General features: G+C 44.1%; 1 pseudogene; it reads left to right on the forward strand.

Annotated features, from left to right (window-relative positions):
• Positions 1-11,695: 11,695 nt before the first annotated feature.
• On the forward strand, positions 11,696-11,776 carry LOC111541173 (annotated as a pseudogene).
• The last annotated feature ends 116 nt before the right edge of the window (positions 11,777-11,892 follow it).

Below are 11,892 nucleotides of genomic sequence, written 5' to 3' on the forward strand. Positions count from 1 at the left end.
ACGTTTGTATGAACAAACTTCCAGGAGGGTGAGCAGGCAATGTATAAGTCTAATATAGGGAGCTGCAGACAGCATATTATCAGGATTTGAAGAAGCGAGAGGTTCCCACTCTGGAGCTGTGGCCTGCCGTGTCCTTATGACTATTTGTGGCTCCCAGGACCCCTTGCTCAGGTGACCATTCCAGACGCCCATCTCTGGTTGCTGTGCGGTAGTTGCCCTGATGGTTCCTTTTGATCCCCTGGGCTCACATTCCTTGCTTTATTCTGCCCATCCTTCTTGCCAACCCTCAGCCAGACATCCTGAGGGTATTCAAGTCCTCTGTCCAGATTCAGGACATGTTCCCATTCCAAAGAGGAAGGCTGAGTCTGCAGAGAGCCTTATTCCAGGCAGGACTGACTGGCTTCAGGATAGTGTGGTGGGAACTTGGGTGACCTTTTCATCATTATTATGGCAGGTGGATTGTGCTGATGAACAGATACGGTCACTGTGTTTGAACAGAACAGACTGCTTGGACACAACAAAGAATCTAGTAAAATAAGATAATAATTATAATAAGGACAGCAAACACGGTTAGCTAACATTTACAAACCAAAAAGACCGTCCAGCCAGACCAGCTTTTGAGCCCTGTTCCACAATACTTACAGTGTTTAGAGTCCCATGAATGCTCAACTGTGGCTAAAACAACAGTCATCTAACTTGAGTTGCTTTCTTCCAGGGGGCTGGCGCCAATGCTTGTCTTTACTGCCCAGGGCCAGGGCTTGTTCGTAGAGTGCCTTTGTGCAAAGTGGAAAAAGTCTCCCCACTTCTCACGATGCTTTATTTCCATCTCTTGGGAAATTGTTATAATTTCCTGTAAAATTGTAATAGTCAATATCTAGATCCTTGAAGCATAAACTTTGAATGGTGCTTCTTAGGGTTATACAGTGTGCAACCAGCATAGCTGTAAACATAGCCTCAGGACCCAGTTGTTTTGAGGATGAGAATAAGTCCCATTGTCTCAGAAATGTAGCCAGTCTGGGTCAGTGGTTGGAGGATGCCTGGCAGCCTGTTAATGTATTCAATCAACATTTACGGAGTGGTTACTATATTCTGGGCACAGTGTTTAGTGCTTTATGGCATTATCTCATTTCATCTTCACAAAATGACCATGAACAGGTATTATCTTTATTCCTGTTTTACAGATGAGGAAGTCAAAGTTTAGAGAGCTTATTCGACTTGTCCCAGTTCACAAGGTTTGTGAAAGAGCTTACCTAGAATCCTGATGGAGCTGATACTAACGTGACCACTCTGCTTCCTGAATATTTGCCTTGAATATACTGTACAGATGTATATATAGTTTTTCACATATATCAATCCTGTTGGTATTGATGGTAATTCTTAGGGATATTCATATTTTCATATCTCTTTGTTTTCATATCTATCTGAAGGGTTTCTCAGGAAAAAAAGAAAGAGGCAGCTCTGTGATACTTAAGGTGCTGCAAAAGATGATGATGCAAACACATTAAAATGGCAAATATTGAGAAAAATTTCAGTCTTTTTGGACCAAATGACTGAAGACCACACAAGTAACCGCTTCAGCAATAGAGGTGAATTGCATGGTGCTTCTTGCTTCAGTGCGGGGAGGTGGGGACAGTGTGCTTTTGCTCAATTAAGAGGATCAGCCCTTCAAATTAGAAGCCTGTTGGCAACGATTCAAGCCTGAGAGCCTGAGCTTTCACAGCAATAATCCTTAGGCTCTTTGGAGAGGTGACACGGCAGCTTCCTCCAGAGCACATGCCAAAGAGGAACCTAGTGGCCAAAGACCATGTTGTTCTTTCTTTTTGGGGTTCTGCAGTCATGGGAGCATGGCTTTTGGCCCAATAAAACACTCCTGCTGAAATCCTGCTCTCCTCTCTTTTTCTTCGAGGAAGCTGATTAAAGCGAATGAAGAATGAAAAATTTTGCTCAATAGCTTTTTGTTTGGTTTTCTTACATGAAGGATTCTTAATTTAACAGATTTCCTTCCTAATTAGATTTAGCAATTAGGGCTGCCCATTAACCTAGGGGTTTCCTGTATGAGTCTCAGGCCCCATCATGTCTGCCTGGCTTATAGCACCACAGCTGTGTAACTGGCAGTTAAATCCATGTCTTCTGTTCAAAGCAGAGGAGATGTACGTAGCCAAACCCAGGTGGCCAGCTCTTCAATCCAGTCAGATTCAAGAAGCATGTGCAAAGCACTTCGCCAGCCACTCTGGGGTAACGAGGAGATGAGCAAGACAGTCTGGGATCTCTAGGCTCCCATTCATCTATTTATTTAGCAAATATTTATTGAGCCTTTACTATCTGCTCGGCACTGTTCTAGGCATTGGGGATGCAGTAATAAACAAAGCATACAAAATTTTTGTACTTTCTGGAAGAGGAGACAGACAATACAAAATACATAAGTAAATGTATAGTATGCCAGATAATGATAAATGCTATGAAGGAACTATTGTAATCTAAGCATATGCATGAAACATATACACACCTCTGATGGTATGTGTTGGTGCAAAGTGCTGTGGTATTACAATGGAGGAAGAAATTGATTTTGCATGGAAGAATTTGGCAAGTAGTGAGATTTAAGCTGGTCCTTGAAGAAAGCTTAGGTCAGGTGAATATTGCTGCAGTGCAGGGAAGCAAGAGAAAAGCGTTCCCTAAGCATCTGAAACATTTCAGCAAAAGTCCAGGAGTGAGAAGAGAGGGGGATGCAAAGCACATTCAGGGAGCTGAGTAGCTGATGCCAGCCTCAACAGTGGGTGGAATGGCAGGTGGGACAGGGACCTGAGATGGAAAGTTATGTAAATGTTAAGTGATGAAAGAGTTTTACTGCCAGGCTGAGGAGTATGAGTTGAACTCTGCATGCCATGGGGAGTTACTGAGTGTTTTGCGCAGGGAATGTCCTGAGCAGATGTGTTTACAGATGCAAGACTGGCAGATGAAATGCTTGTCCATGTGTAGGGAGACACTTGGAATGGTGCTAGCCCTTGTGGCTGGCATCTAGGGCATTGAGGCAAGGATAGTCTTTGGTTCTCATTAGGTAACAGGTGGCATTGTCTTATTACTCAGATTATTCAAGATAACAAGCTACATCTGCTTTCCCTGGGCATTTGCATTCAAATGTGATCATTCCTTTATTCCCAAGCCACGGATATTCAAGTTCTAGGACAGTAAACTGAGGCTCTGCCAGATAGACTTCTCCTCCTTTTACAGCTGTACTTGAGCAACTTGGGTGCCCCAGAACTTTATCTCTATGGATAACTTGTAATTGATTTCTTGCATAAAGCTTCAGTAAGGCCTGCAGTAAGAGGTGCAGCTTGTGTCTTCCTTCTCTTGACAAATTGCATAGAGATGGTCAGAGAAATTTTGGAAAGAATCCCACCACCTTCACTCTCCTGCCATTGAAATTTACCCTCATGGTTCGTAAGTAATGCAGAGCCATAAAGAGAAGAGAAGCAGCAAATATGTTAATTTCACATGTTTATTTTACTGTTGATAGGGACAGGAGACTGAGAAATTCTGGGCAGAAGAGGGCAAGTCCCTGGTGAGGGCCCCACCCTCAAGCTGAAAAGCCCAATACCATGGCCCAAAGTGAGAGTTTACATCTCTGTTTTCTGGCTGGAATTTTGCCTTTTCCAAAACCACCCATTGCCTACCCTGCCCCCAGTCTTGTGCCCATAAAACCCCCAGGCTCAGCTGTCAGAAGAAGGAGAAGCAGCTGGATGTTGGAGAGAAGCAGCTTGACATCAGGGAGACAGCTTGACAGCATAGCTTCCTGCTCCATCCCCTTTCAGCTTCCCTTCATCACTTTCATCGGCAATAAAATCCTCCACATTCACCACTCTTCAATTTGTTCATGCTACCTGATTTTTTCCTGGACACTGAACAAGAGATCAGGTGCCACAGGTGCAGATACCAAAGGCTGTCACACTGACCTTCTGCCCTTGCTGGTGGAAGGCAACTACCTCATGCAAAAAGGCAGAGGGCCCACTGAGCTGTTTAATACTTAAGCTGTCTGTGGACAGCATCACAGGTTCTGCCCTCTAGATGCTGCCACAGGACCCACACAAAGTTTTGTTCCTGCTGGTGCCTGAAAGCACTCACCCCGGTTCCTGCATCCACTCACCTGTGTGTTCCCTCCCGCGAGGGGCTGAGAGCAATGGGTTCGAGTGAGTGGAGTTCGCCCCTGCTGGTGCCGAAGCAGCCGGCTAGCTCCAGCACCTGCACTCTAGTTTCCACCTGCAAAGGGGTCAGGGAAATTTCCTGCTTCACTGTCATCTCCCCATAGACTTCCCCTTTGCTAACTCAGCCAACAAAGATACTTGGTTCACCTACATTCACAGAAAAGTGTTTTTCATTCCCTTGTTCTTTCTCTTCTTCCACGTTGTCCTTCCTTTAGTCATTAGGTTCATTCTTCTGCCCCTCCCTCTGTTACTGTTTATTGTGTCTGGAAGGGAGGAACAGAGATGCTTAAGTTAGGGGGTTTTAGGTATTTTTTTGCCACATTTCCTATATAATGAGAATCTTTCCTCAAAGCCTTGAGTGAAATATCCATTTCTCAGAAGTGCTTTGTGGAGTTGGCTCTGGTCTTTTGGCCAGATTCCCGGTGGGTGTGGGCCTGGAACAGGAGCTGCCCTTGGGGGTCTGCTGCACAGCTGAAGGACGTGCATGCATTCTCTGCCTCCCTGCTAAGGCCTGACTGGCCTACAGCTCTTGTTCTCTCCCCAGGGCTTAGTGGTGGAAATTCGAAGCTGGGAGGAGAAGGGCCAGTAAGGAGATGAGTAATAACATGGAAACTCTGAAACCGCAAAGGCTTGCCAGGACTGAAGTCCTTCAGTTGTTTTCTACAGTCCTTTCAGTCAGTCAAAAAGAGCACTGGAGATCCCAGAATTGTCATCCCATTTGATTTACCTATCTGCCTTCTAGCTGTTTATTTAAGGTGTTTTCCCCATAAAAATGCATGGTAATTAATGTATACACATATATTGCTGTAAAATGGCTTCCTAGGCTGGGATGGGGCTGCCCAAAGGGGAAAGCCAAAAGAGGCCTCGCTCATGAGGACTGGTGCAATCAAAGGTTGTGCCCTCAAACTCCAGGGCACTAGTGGAGAGGGTCTGGGCTGTTAGTCACACTCCTTAAAAGCAAAGCAAAACAAAAGCAAAGAGAACAAGTGTACTGGCCATTTCATCCCTTCAGCTGGTCTGTGGTAAGGTAAACCTTTTGAAGCATCCCGGGCCACGTGTAAGGCTGCCCCTCAGAAGCAGTGCTGGGGGTTGGGCGGGGGTGGGGAACACTTGGAGACCTGTATGTGACTCCTGGCTTTCCTCTTTCCAGCTCTGTGACCTTGATCAAGTCACTCCGGCTCTCTGTGCCTCAGGTCCTCATCTGTAAAATGAGGCCAAGGAGAATCTCTGCTTCATAGACATGTTATGAGAATGAAATGAACCAATTCCCATCAAACCTTTAGAACCACCCGCTCAGGGACTCCACCAAAGATCCTTAAGTGCAGCATATAAATTTAGGTTAAATACCAGAGGGGAGAAGGGAGGCATGGCTTCTTCTTAAAAGGAGAAAGATGGCATGTTCCCGTAGTCGCAGCTACTCGAGAGGCTGAGGTCTGGGAGTTTGAGGCCAGCTTGGACAACATAGCAAGTCTCCTCCATCTCCTTAAAAAAAAAAAAAGAAAAATTAATTTTTTTAAAGGAGAAAGAGCTTTCAAACATAGAGGTGATATGAAGAGGAAAAAGCTCTCTAGCATCTATTACTGAAGTAGAGGTGGGGCTCATGGCTCCCACAGACACAAGCATAGGCATATGGCTTACCCTTTGTCCTGCAGCGAGGGAAGAGAAGAGAGGGTGCTCGGAAGGATTTATAAAGCTGTTTTAATAGTTTGCTTTTCTAGTATAATTGTTCATTTGTGTAAGTTACACTTGCATTTAGAAGAGCCCATATAATATCTAAAGACCAGGAAAATCATGGCGATACATTTGTAGGGCCTTGGGCTTGAACAGGTAACCCGAGTGCCATTTCAGAACGTGCTGTCTGGGTCTAGGGGTGTCGTACCTCGTGTGTAGGGATGACCTTTTGAGAAGCTTTGCCTGGCTCGCGTGCTCTCTCCCCTAACTCTTGCACACACACTCTCCCGGCCCGCATCAGCAGCAGCCTCCAGCGTTGAACACAAAGGACTTTTGTTGTGTGTAATTATTTATAAAGCTGGCCCGTTTCCATTATGAATAATCATGATAGTGGGGATGAAGGAGAACGGTAACTCCACATTTGAAACTACTAAAAGGCTATGATTCATTTTTGGTCTCTTTATTAAGAAGCCTATCTCAGATAATTTGCAGCAAAGTTTTACCCTGGAGCAAGTTTCCTTAGTCATGTTAAATTCATGGGGAAAATCCTCCTAGGATTTAGAACTGAAAAATAGCTTTAATAACGGAAACGCTGATGTAAAGAGCACAGAAAGGCAGCATGTTCTAACCATTTAGGGAAAAAATGGGTAAGATGCTACTAATAAGCTGTGCTATATTTTTATCCCACCGTTGTCTTCATCTGAAAGAATGTGGAGACGAGCTTTTAAATTCTAAATGATTACCTGACAGCTCCCATCTCTAGGGTACATTACTAGCAATGGTTTTATTTTGCTATTACCTTTACTTTACTAAAATCTCAGAGGACACAGGCTCAGCAGAGCCCAGGCTAGGAAGTAAGATCTATGGACAAGAGACAAGAGTGCAGTGAACAGAACTGAGGAACCCAGAACTTCTTGATTCCCTTTTATGATCTTTGTGGACACTGACCTCATCAGTAGGGCTGGGAGTAGGGGTTACCAGGGCCTCTAGCACCTTCCTGGATAAGACCCCAACCTAACTTCCCAACCCCATCTCCCATTATTTCATCCCAACCCCTCCAACTACATACCCTGTATTTCAGTCATGCCAAACTGCCCACTGGTCCCCAAATATGCTACATTTTTGAACTGGCTCCTTCCACCCACCTTCCCTACCTGGCAAGCTCTGGCTTACCTTCCAAGACTCCTCTCCAATGCAACCTCCAGGACACCTTCCAACCTGCAGCAGAGCGAGTGGCATCTTCTGCTCTTCCGTAGTACCTGATACCTGCTTCGATTGTGGGAACTTACTAGAGTGGAGTTACTAGTTTACAGCCTCAACTGCCCTTGGATTCCCAGAGCAGGTAAGAACTACATCTCAGATACCTGTACCATGCAGCCCAGGGTTTCTCAACAGCAGCAATATTGATGTTTTGGGCTGGAAATTTCAATATTCTTTGCTGTGGGGGGTGTTATTCTGTGCATTGTAAGAGGTTTAGCAGCATTCGGGCCCTCTACCCACTAAATGCCAGTAGCCACCTACCCGCATTGTGACCCTTGAAGAACATCTCCAGACAGTGCTCAGTGCTTCCTGGGGGCCAATATTGCCCCTGATCCAGAACCACTGCCCTAGCCCTAACAGAGAGCCTGATATATTCTAGGTATGTAATGTGCACTGCACTTGCTGAATTAGTAAATCAATGCCCAAGTTAAGGAATAAAAGCCCACATGAATCAAACGTATAAACACCTTACTGTAGCTTTTACGCACGTATCAAAGCAAAGCTGAAATCTTTATTCCAGCAGTCACGTCTCTTCATGAACTGGCTCTACTTCTGTCCTCTCTCTTACCCTTTGCTCCTCGCCTGTGGGCTCTTTTGCATTCTCATGCTTTCCTTTTCCATCAATCCAAATCCTGTACTTACTTCAAGACAAAGAACAACTTACCCACTTTAAAAAGTACTCCCCCATTCACTGGCACCCCTTCATGTAAGAATACATATATAATACACATATATCTATATATTCATTCGTTTTGGTTTTAGAACTGCTGATCTTTTTGTTTCACATAGATACCTTCTCCTCAACTAGAAGAATCGCTCCTTGATAGAAAAAAGAGCTTACCCCTTTAAGTTTTTCTTGCTCTTAGCACTATGGCAAGCTTTATGAACAACAGATGTTTAGCTTTTGCTTAAAGCATATTTTTTCTTTGAGGTCTGTTCAGTCTGTATCATTTGTGTGGTCCTGACATAGTTTTGTTTTGAAGAGGCATAGGGCTAACTCTTTAATATCCTGCAGTTTTTAAATAAATGAATTTCAAGAAGATTCTGCAGATATGAATAAAAGTAATTTGCAATGTTTTAGAATGTCTATGAGAAGGCACTCAATGTGATAAGCAGTGAGAAAGACAAGAATGATTGTGTTTTTGTCTTAAATTCGGATTGTGCTTAAATTCCACTTAGGTACCTTTCCCCATCGCTTGGTCAGACGGTGTTAAAAATTTCAACTTTCCTAATTTATTCTTGGCTCTCGAAACACACCAACATCCCTGGACCCCTCCTTCTTCAGGCGCACATGCAAATGCAGTGACGTGTGCACGCACTTTTTGTTTTTCTTTTTTTTCTTGAAACTGAGTCTCACTCTGTTGCCCAGTCTGGAGTGCAGTGGGGAGTTCTCAGCTCACTGCAAGCTCTGCCTCTCAGGTTCACACCATTCTCCTGTCTCAGCCTCCCAAGTTGCCAGGACTACAGGCGCCCGCCACCATGCCTGGCTGATTTTTTGTATTTTTTTAGTAGAGATGGGGTTTCACTGTGTTAGTCAGGATGGTCTCGATCTTCTGACCTCATGATACACCTGCCTTGACCTCCCAAAGTGCTGGGGTTACAGGCGTGAACCACCGCTGCACTTTCTTTAATGCTTGTGTTTGGAAATTTCCCCACACTTCTGTTCTACAGGACATACCTTTTTTCTCATGTTCTTCGAAGAGCTAATGCGTTTACCCATGTGTGCTCTCCTGTGGGGCTTCTGATACTTGGTGTTCAATGGCAGAGTTAAGAGGAACCTCCCCTCAGAACTTCCCAGCGTTGCATGAGCTCATCTTGTGACAAGATAAATATACAGTAAACATACTGGAATGGGGTAGGATGGGAATAAGTCTCTAGTTTCATCACTGATTTTTGAAACCCTTAATAAAAAGACCAAAGAATGCTTTTGTTCAAGTCCCATAAATTTTACCTTTGGCAGATCAAAGACCTGTTGAGTCTTCAGTTTCTCCAGTGTTCCAAAGATCCAGGCTCTTCATTTATTCCTCTCGTCCCCTTAGCTGAATCTTCGTTCACCCTCGCTTCTCAAACCCCTGGTCTTAAGCAATCCTTTCGTCTCAGCCTCTGAGTAGCTGGGACTACAAGCATGCACCACTGTAGTACATAGGAGAGGCCCTCCTCTCCTCTATGCCTACCCAGGGCCTCGAATTTAAAGCACAAAATCTTTGTTCAATTCCCACCTATGAGTGAGAACATTGATTTTGTGTTTTAAACGGGAGGCCCTGGGTAGGTGTAGAGGAGAGGAGGGCCTTTCCTATGTACTACAGTGGTGCATGCTTGGAAGGGGAACATCACACGCCGGGGCCTGTTGTGGGGTAGGAGGAGGGGGAGGGATAGCATTAGGAGATACACCTAATGTAAATGACGAGTTAATGGGTGCAGCACACCAACATGGCACATGTACACATATGTAACAAACCTGCATGTTGTGCACATGTACCCTAGAACTTAAAGTATAATAAAAAAGCAAAAAAAACCCCCACAAAATCAAAACACTTCTTGTGGCCCTGATTTCTCTTATGGTACCATCTCCTTGACTTACCACTTCTGCATCCTCACCTCACATCTGTACTCAGCTCACTACAATCTGGTAACCTTGTAGTATCCCCTCACTTCTGAACATGCATCCACTCTTTCTTACGCCCTGACACTTCCTCATACTGCCACATGTTATGGCTTTCTTGGTACTCCCCCTCCTTGACCCTGCAGCAGTCCTAACACAGCTGACCGCATCTTTGCAGCTGCCTCCTGGCTTAGCTTTCTGCCCCTCGTTATCCCTATCCCATTGCCGGTTCTTTCTCAAATACCTTCATCGTCTCACTGTTCACTTTAGATGTGGGTCCTTGACACACGCTCAGCTTCATTCTTTCCCCGCTTTCACACTCCTATAGATGACTTCTAAGTTGTCATGACTTCAAATATCAATGAAATGTAATGGCCACCACATGTTTCTCTTTATCTTCATCATCCTCTGGAAGTTCCAACCCAAACTTTCAACTGCCTCCAGGTTTGCCCATCACCAGGCATCTCAAATGCGTGGCCAAACACTGTTGCAATTTCCTTTCTACCTTCAGGACTTGCTCCCTTTTTTGTCTCTCCATTAAAGGCTATCTATTCCAAGCCAGAAACAGGATTTTCATATGACTTGTCTCTCTCGGTAATGCTGACCATATTTCTAAAGTATTTTGACTCTGTCTCATTCTTTTCATGTTGACAGATGGTCAAAATTGAGTTCTCTGCCACTGTTCTCTTCCTACTCTTGGACCTCTTCTCTGTGCAAGAACCAGATCTGATTGCCACCCCGTCCCAAAAGTTCCTTGTTCTGAAGGCAGTGGAGAACCATGTCCACATTAAACCAGGAATTCAAGATTCCCCACCACTGTGACTCTACTTCACATGTTCCTTCAGAGCCCAATTTCTTACCCCTTCACTGACACGCAGGGGGTGGGCCAGCCCCAGCAGACTGCACTCTAGCCCTGGCATGGGCTATGCACTCTCTTTTTCCAACTAGAATGTCAAGGCTCTACTCAGTGATCTTTTTTGTGAAGCACCTTTACCCTTGGCTCCTAAGCAGAATGAATCCCTGCCTCTTGTGCCTCCACTGCACTTCCCTTCTAGTTCTATGATGCCACCATGTAATACAGTGGTTTTCATGTTAGTCACTGAGCTTAAGGCATCCATATGGTCTAGTGGTGAACAATATGTAATCTTATCTATTTGTCGGCCTGTCATCCATCCATCCCTCCATCAACCTGGCTAGCATTTTGAGACTGGTATGCCTGATGCCAATATTCTTGGATTCTGAATATCATCTAAGTTCCATGCAGAGACAAAAGTACATGTTACAGACTAAGTACATGATACAGGCATCCAGAATCATTTATGTCTTTATGACTGTTAAATTTCCAGGGCTCAATAACTTGGTAAGTTTCAATAAATGTGTTGAATGAACAAATGAGTTAATTCCTAGAAATTAATGGAAGATTGACTTAGGTTATAGGCACAGTAAAAACAAATCCCCCGCCTCGAATTAAACAAAATAAATTTACTTCCTCCAATTGCTACAGATAATGATCACTTATATATATTATGTACAATATTCTCTACTCCAAAATGTATTTCTGGAGAAACAGATGACCATGCACTGGCAAGCATAGAGCAGTTAGGGCCTAGCAAGAGTAGACCAGCAGTCCCGCGGGAATACAGTCCGAGCTTCTGTAGCCTGAGGCCCTTACTGCTATGACCTAGGCCACTCCCCTGTCTTGAGCGGGCCACACACCAGCAGCACAAGCACCAGCTGGGTTTTTTAATTGTTAACTTCCAACTTTGCCACTTCCTTCCTTCTCCAATAGCTTCCAGTACTTTTCCTAATTTTTTCTTTTCATCTGCTTATGTACATGACTCCATTTTCTACTACATTACAACCCAACCACCCAAAAACATAAATAAGAGAGTAACTAGGTGAAGTGAGCTCCATTAGAACCAATATCCTAAATATTTTCAAATTTTCTTGAAAAAAAAGAAAAAAGACTATACTCTCAAGGATCATTTCTATAGTTTGTTACTAGAGAAGTTTCTCTGAATTTGTAGAGCACTGAAATTATTAAAAAAAAAAAAAAAAAAAAATTCCAGGTAGGAGCAAATTAGATACCAACTGTGATGTTACCCCTTGCTTATTTATTTGAAATGAAATAAAACTGGCTTAAATGACAATAACTATGAC

This window comes from Piliocolobus tephrosceles, chromosome 5, assembly GCF_002776525.5.
Source record: "Piliocolobus tephrosceles isolate RC106 chromosome 5, ASM277652v3, whole genome shotgun sequence".
In the NCBI taxonomy this organism is placed as follows: Eukaryota; Metazoa; Chordata; class Mammalia; order Primates; family Cercopithecidae; genus Piliocolobus; species Piliocolobus tephrosceles.